The sequence below is a fragment of the Coregonus clupeaformis genome, chromosome 37, assembly GCF_020615455.1.
Source record: "Coregonus clupeaformis isolate EN_2021a chromosome 37, ASM2061545v1, whole genome shotgun sequence".
NCBI classification, from domain to species: Eukaryota; Metazoa; Chordata; class Actinopteri; order Salmoniformes; family Salmonidae; genus Coregonus; species Coregonus clupeaformis.
In genome coordinates, this window is record NC_059228.1 from 29,787,409 (window position 1) to 29,795,789 (window position 8,381).

Consider the following 8,381-nt stretch of genomic DNA (forward strand, 5'->3'; position numbering starts at 1 on the left):
AGTGTCTATAACCAGTCAATTGTGTTGTATCACTCAATTGGAAACAACAGTTACAATGTATTCTGCAATAAATCAAAATTTTGGAAATCCAATTCAATCTAATTTATATTTGTCTATGTATTCTATTCAGTGTTAGGAACATTTGATGAAGAAAGATTTTTTAAATGGGTGTGACCAATTTGGGTCTGTGCCTTCAGGCTGAGTAAGAGCCAAGAACGAGAATATCTGAAAAGCAACACTGCTCTCCGGTGGATACTTTTAGAAACTACAGTACCTGAGAATAGTATGTAATACAGCATTGAAATGATGGAATATCTAGTACTTTGCTTAGTGATACCCTGCTTCACCAACTGTACCTGTTTTTGAGACAATTCCAACTCAGTGGTTTATATCATCATGATAATGACAGCTCTAAATTATTTCAAACTGCTGCTCATCTGTTTCTGATCTCTCCACCCAGTCCGGAAGAGCTTATTAGCAGAAATAACAGTAGATCCAAAATAAGCTCCAGCTGTTTTTGTTGGAATTCAAGACTAATTGATGTGTGCTGTGTCGAGTTGTGACGTTATGGAGACATGGCTCCATATTGTCCTCTGGCTGCCAGTATCTATTAGACCTAATGGCTTTGGAGTGCCTTATGTAGTACTCCTGTAGTACAACGATGATTGGTACAATTTGTCCCAGGTTTGATAACAGAAGTTGTGAAATAAGCTCTGGCTTCAAACCAGCCTCACTGTGCTATTCTCTACTTGTACTGCTGTGCCATTATTTAATTCACATGTTCATCGTTTTGGATTATACTGTAAGTCCTATGCTAAATTGTAGTTAGCCTCAAGCACCCTTGCTAATGATCCAACAAGCTGAATATGAAACTAAACACAGGCACTTCTTATTCAATCACTGTGTGCATTTAGGAGCGAGTGTGTTATTCTAACAGGAGTGTTAGTGGAGAGGCTCTCAACCCCACATAGGGCAAGGTTGTTTTTAGTTGGTGGATGTGTGAGAGGGGGATGGGGAGGGTGTGGGCGCCAGATAGGTGTGCTGGTTGCCCCCGAAATGGCTGGAAAGTAGGGCAGTTGCTACGGTAATTTCAAGGGGGAAATCTCTTGAAGTAGGCCCTTCAGTCGCTGGTGTGATCCCTCCCACACACTCTCACATACTCTTACACACTCATATACTCTGTCAGGGAAGCAGTGAGGTTTGGTGCTGTGTGTGCCTGTCTACCAATAACATCATGCAGAGGAAAAGTGGGAGCTTGACACGTTTTCATTCCTCTGTCAGGTTACCTAGCCATTATTTGATTTCATTAGTATTTGTTTGGTTAGCAGACACCCTTATCTAGGAGATGAGTGTCACTGAATGTTGATGAGATGTCTGTTTGGGTAACCTCCCTCCCCCCACACACACATGCGCACACGCACATACACACAGGCACATACATATGCAAACAAACTGTGTACATGAGAGGAATGGAGCTGTCTAGACTGTGAGGCCCATCCAGACTGTAACATATTCCAGCTCCAATTACAGTAAAATAATCCAGTGTCAGAAAGACCCAAGACCGATTTATTGGTCTGGAAGGCAGACTGAACATGTGACTGCATGTTTGTGCATTTTTTGTGTGAATTTTATATGAATAACTGTTAGATATTCTAGTAGGGGTTTATAACAGCTATTAGATATTCTAGTAGGGGGTTTATATGACTAACTGTTAGATATTCAAAATCACGGGACAGTCAGCTGAGATCAGACCAGTGGCTTCATTAGGTCTGGGCTTCTGATGCTTCAGTCTGATATGAGTTTCTATAACCACACATCACTTTGCAGTTTTTCCTGCACATTTTTATGACAAAAATAAACAATACAATACACTGCGCTAGGCAGTAGCAGGCACTGCAAGAAGCCCCTGGAGTGACACGGTGCCTGCTGTGATTGGTCGAGATTTCACAACGCAGAGGACCGCTTACGTCCCTTGACCCCTCCCCCACCCTTACAGCACCGGTTATATGTCAATGTCGTCACTCAGTGTCTGCAGCATATCACTTCATAGGATAGCATAGGAACTTCCAAAAGAGAGGCCAAAAAAAGCGAGCAGGTTGAGGCAGCAGTGAATGAAATGGAGAGGGTAGAACAGCCAGAAAGTCAAAGTGCAGCAGCAGAGTTAGCCACAGGTTTGTGCAGGGTTGGTGGTAGCTAACTAGCTAACTTTAGTCTCCCTCAGTATAAGGTTGGCTAATGCTAATAAACTAGCGTTAGCATCCTTAAGCTATTGGGTGTCAGTCAGAGTTATTTAACAGTATATTTAGTGAGTGGGCAAGCTAAGGATGTTGATATAAGTCATATAAAGTGTTTATTTCTAGAGAGTGTACTTGATTGGTTTCGTTTTTGTAGCTAGCTACTGGCTGGCTATCTTGCGGAGACCGAAGAGATGAGAGAACGTTTTGACTGAAGCGCATATCTTCTGACAGTGACACAGTGCCCCCCTGTGGACTGAAGCTGAACTTTACTACAATTTTACATTTTACCCTTTTTAAATTAGCAATGTTGAGGTGGTAGAACTGACTAAATAAAATTAATCATAGAGGTCTTATAACCAATTCCATTCTACAGGTAAACATGCTTGGCTCATGTCTGTTATTTCCATTTAGTTTTTTTTTTCATTTAGCTTTTATTTGTATTACTCTTTATTCACTTAGCTACTTGCTTTTTCTATTGTTGTTGCACTGTGTACTCCATGCATATGGGGACACTGCCTTCCCTCCAGGACACCTACAGCACCCGATGTCACAGGAAGGCCAAAAATATCAAGGACATCAACCACCCGAGCCACGGCCAGTTCCCCCTGCCATCATCCAGAAGGCGAGGTCAGTACAGGTGCATCAAAGCTGGGACCGAGAAACTGAAAAACAGCTTCTATCAAGGCCATCAGGCTGTTAAATAGCCATCACTTACTCAACCCTGCACCTTAGAGGCTGCTGCTCTATAAACATGGACTTGGAATCACTGACCACTTTAAATAATGGAACACAATTAACTTTAATGTTTACATACTGCTTTACTCATCTCATATGTATATACTGTATTCTATTCTACTGTATTTAGTCAATGCCACTCCGACATTGCTTGTCCTAATATTTATATATTTCTTAATTCTATTCTTTTACTTTTAGATTTGTGTATTGTTGTGAATTGTTAGATAATACTGCACTGTCGGAGCTAGGAAAACAAGCATTTCACTACACCCGCAATAACATCTGCTAAATATGTGTATGTGACCAATACAATTTGATTTGATTTGATATCATGTGTTCATGACAAAAAAATCTGAATGCAGAGGAAAAGAGGGAGCTCAACACGTTTTCATTCCTCTGTCAGGTTACCTAGCCATTATTTGATTTCATTAGTATTTGTTTGCTTAGCAGACACCCTTATCTATGAGACACGTGACCATCACATCAAAAACCACACCCCGAAACCAACTCACGTTTGAATTTAGTCATGGCAGCTAGCATTTTTTAATGAACCAAATCTAAAACGAGGCCAAATCAGGAAGTGCATTCGCCCCTTTAAAACTAACTAATGACATGTTGCACCTCTACCTTGCTACCTTTCAGACGAGAACAGCAGGCTAGTGGAGCACTTAGAACAGCAGCAGCCAGGGGAAACTGGTAGGGAAGAGGATGCTTTAGGTGACCCAGACACAGGCCCAAAACAAGTGAAGCTACCCCAGTATCCCCTTGACCGTTTTGGCTTGCAAAACTAAAGAGACACACCAGACAAGACAGAGGCAGCAACAGAAGAATAGGTGATGGAGTGAGACACGAGACAAGACACAGAGATAGCAACAGAAGAATAGGCACAGGGGAAGCAACAGAATAGTAAATGATGGAGAGAGACACGAGCCAAGACACAGAGATAGCAACAGAAGAGTAGGATATATAATAATAATAATAATATGCCATTTAGCAGACGCTTTTATCCAAAGCGACTTACAGTCATGCGTGCATACATTTTTGTGTATGGGTGGTCCCGGGGATCGAACCCACTACCTTGGCGTTACAAGCGCCGTGCTCTACCAGCTGAGCTACAGAGATATGATGGAGAGAGACACACCAGACAAGATACAGAGGCAGCAACAGAACAGTAAATGATGGAGAGAGACACGAGACAAGACACAGAGATAGCAACAGAAGAATAGGATATGATGGAGCGAAACACCAGAAGAACGGAACAGGCCATAACAGAAGAGGAAAGACAAAGAAGACAGTAACAAACAAGAACCTGAAACAGCAACAGACAAGACACAGAGAAAGTGACAGAAGAGGGCAGATGGAGAGAGAACAGAGGTGGGTTGAGCACACAATAGACTGTATCACTTCAAGCTGCTCTATAGATTCAAATTATAACAGGTGAAATACAGACAGTGATGAAGCAAAACATGATTTACAAAGAATTTGCAGGTGAGGTGAAAAAGACTGGCAAATTACTATCAGAACAATTGTTTACTTTTACACTTTTTACAACCAGGACAGGACGAGAGAGGGTAGACGAGACAGCAACATAAAATACTAAGAGACAGCAACAGAAGAGTGAAGATGAGAGACGGCAACAGACGACACAGAGAAAGTGATGGAGAGAGGCAGAGGGGTGAGCACACAATAGACTATCACTTAACCCATAGGAGTCCTAATAATGGCGCCGGTGGCGATGGCAGCTGTTTTACAGGCTCCTAACCAATTGTGCTATCGCGTGTGTTTTTTCACGTTATTTGTAACTTATTTTGTACATAATGTTTCTGCCACCGTTTCTTATGACCGAAAAGAGCTTCTGTATATCAGGACAGCGATTACTCACCTCGTACTGGACAAAGATGTATTCTTTAACGAGTCGGGCGCGAAGGATTTACTTCAGACACCCGACAAGGCCCAAATCCCTGTCATTCGCAGGAGAAAGAGACTGAGATATCGGGGACGTAGGTCGGGATGCCTTGTAAGGATCCGGCAGCGAGTGGGTAATCTGCCTCTACCATCAGTCCTATTAGCCAATGTACAATCATTGGATAACAAAATAGATGAGCTACGATCATGAATATCCTACCAACGGGACATTAAAAACTGTAATATCTTATGTTTCACCTAGTCATGGCTGAACGACGACATGGATAACGTACAGCTGGTGGGGTTTACGCTGCATCGGCAGGATAGAACAGCTGCCTCCGGTAAGACAAGGGGTGGCGGTCTGTGTATATTTGTAAACAGCTGGTGCACGATATCTAAGGAAGTCTCAAGGTTTTGCTCGCCTGAGGTAGAGTATCTCAAGATAAGCTTTAGACCACACTATTTACCAAGAGAGTTGTCATCTATATTTTTCGTAGCTGTCTATTTACCACCACAAACCAATGCTGGCACTAAGACCACACTCAATGAGCTTTATAAGGCCATAAGCAAACAGGAAAACGCTCATCCAGAGGCGGCGCTCCTAGTGGCCGGGGACTTTAATGCAGGGAAACTTAAATCCGTTTTACCTAATTTCTACCAGCATGTTAAATGTGCAACTTGAGTAAAAAAACTCTAGACCACCTTTACTACACACACAGAGACGTGTACAAAGCTCTCCCTCAACCTCCATTTGGCAAATCTGACCATAATTCTATCCTCCTGATTCCTGCTTACAAGCAAAAACTAAAGAAGGAAGCACCAGTGACTCGGTCAATAAAGAAGTGGTCAGATGACGCAGATGCTAAGCTACAGGACTGTTTTGCTAGCACAGACTGGAATATGTTCCAGAATTCTTCCGATGGCATTGAGGAGTACACCACATCAGTCACTGGCTTCATCAATAAGTGCATCGATGACGTCGTCCCCACAGTGACCGTACGTACATACCCCAACCAGAAGCCATGGATTACAGGCAACATCTGCACTGAGCTAAAGGGTAGAGCTGCCACTTTCAAGTAGAGGTACTCTAACCCGGACGCTTATTAGAAATCCCGCTATACCCTCCGACATACCATCAAACAGGCAAAGCGTCAATACAGGACTAAGATTGAATCGTATTACACCGGCTCCGACGCTCGTCGGATGTGGCAGGGCCTGCAAACTATTACAGACTACAAAGGGAAGCACAGCCGCGAGCTGTACAATGACACAAGCCTACCAGACGAGCGAAATTACTTCTATGCTCGCTTCGAGGCAAGCAACACTGAAGCATGCATGAGAGCATCAGCTGTTCGGACGACTGTGTGATCACGCACTCCGTAGCCGATGTGAGTAAGACCTTAAAACAGGTCAACATTCACAAGGCCGCAGGGCCAGACGGATTACCATGACGTGTACTCCGAGCATGCGCTGACCAACTGGCAAGTGTCTTCACTGACATTTTCAACCTGTCCCTGACTGAGTCTGTAATACCAACATGTTTCAAGCAGACCACCATAGTCCCTGTGCCCAAGAACACTAAGGTAACCTGCCTAAATGACTACAGACCCATAGCACTCACGTCTGTAGCCATGAAGTGCTTTGAAAGGCTGGTCATGGCTCACATCAACACCACCATTATCCCAGAAACCCTAGACCCACTCCAATTTGCATACCGCCCTAACAGATCAACAGATGATGCAATCTCTATTGCACTCCACACTGCCCTTTCCCACCTGGACAAAAGGAACACCTACGTGAGAATGCTATTAATTGACTACAGCTCTGCGTTCAACACCATGGTGCCCTCAAAGCTCATCACTAAGCTAAGGACCCTGGGACTAAACACCTCCCTCTGCAACTGGATCACGCCCCCAGGTGGTAAGGGTAGGTAACAACACATCTGCCACGCTGATCCTCAACATGAGGGCCCCTCAGGGGTGCGTGCTCAGTCCCCTCCTGTACTCCCTGTTCACCCATGACTGCATGGCCAGGCACGACTCCAACACCATCATTAAGTTTGCTGACGACACAACAGTGGTAGACCTAATCACCGACAACGATGAGACAGCCTATATGGAGGAGGTCAGAGACCTGGCCGTGTGGTGCCAGGATAACAACCTCTCCCTCAATGTGATCAAGACAAAGGAGATGATTGTGGACTACAGGAAAAGGAGGACCGAGCACACCCCCATTCTCATCGATGGAGCTTTAGTGGAGCAGGTTGAGAGCTTCTAGTTCCTTGGTGTCCACATCACCAACAAACAAACTACAGCTGCACCATTGAGAGCATCCTGACTGGTTGCATCACTGCCTGGTATGGCAATTGCTCGGCCTCCGACCGCAAGGCACTACAGAGGGTAGTGCGTACGGCCCAGTACATCACTGGAGCCAAGCTTCCTGCCGTCCTGGACCTCTATACCAGGCGGTGTCAGAGGAAGGCCCTAAAAATGGTCAAAGACTCCAGCCACCCTAGTCATAGACTGTTCTCTCTGCTACCGCATGGCAAGCAGTACCGGAGCGCCAAGTCTAGGTCCAAAAGGCTTCTTAACAGCTTCTACCCCCAAGCCATGACTCCTGAACAGATAATCAAATGGCTACCCGGACTATTTGCATTCCCCCCCACCCACCCCCTCTTTTACACTGCTGCTACTCTCTGTTTATTATCTATGCATAATCACTTTAACTCTACCTACATGTACATATAACCTGAATTAACTCGACTAACCTGTGCCCCCGCACATTGACTCTGTACCGGTACCCCCTGTATATAGCCTCCCTACTGTTGTTTTACTGCTGCTCTTTTTATTTTTTATTTTATTTTTACTGATCCATTTTTTACTTAACACTTATTTTTCTTAAAACTGCATTGTTGGTTAAGGGCTTGTAAGTAAGCATTTCACCTGTTGTATTCGGTGCATGTGACAAATAGAATTAGATTTGATTTGAGTCTAAGCCCTGTCTAAGCCGGGGGTGGGGGTACTACTAAGCTATATGGAATTGTTTTAAGAAGGTCATACCAATGATCATTGTGCTATAGAATTTTAAGACCCATTGAAGTATAAAAAAAAACATATAAAAAATGTTTTTGATGACAAATTGTATTTGGCCTTACAAACTCATTGAATAACAGATAGCCCCCCCCAAAAAAATCTAAAGGAACTTTGTTCTGAAGTGTCTATCCTATATCTGAGAGATATAAGAAAGATCAGGAAACATTTGTATATATATATATATTTTTTTTTTGTACATGTATTTAACCCCTTCTTTTTGTCACTAAACAGTCTCCATATATACTTCCATTAATTTTTTCAACTGGTACTAGGGGACCTTCAGACGAGTCTTGTGAGGCCTGTGGGCGTCCTAGAGCAAAACATGTTTGTGTTTGTGAGAGTCTCACCTTTACACAGAGGTGTCATATTAGTGTATAGCCCAAACTGTTCGGATGCTACAGACAGAAGTTGG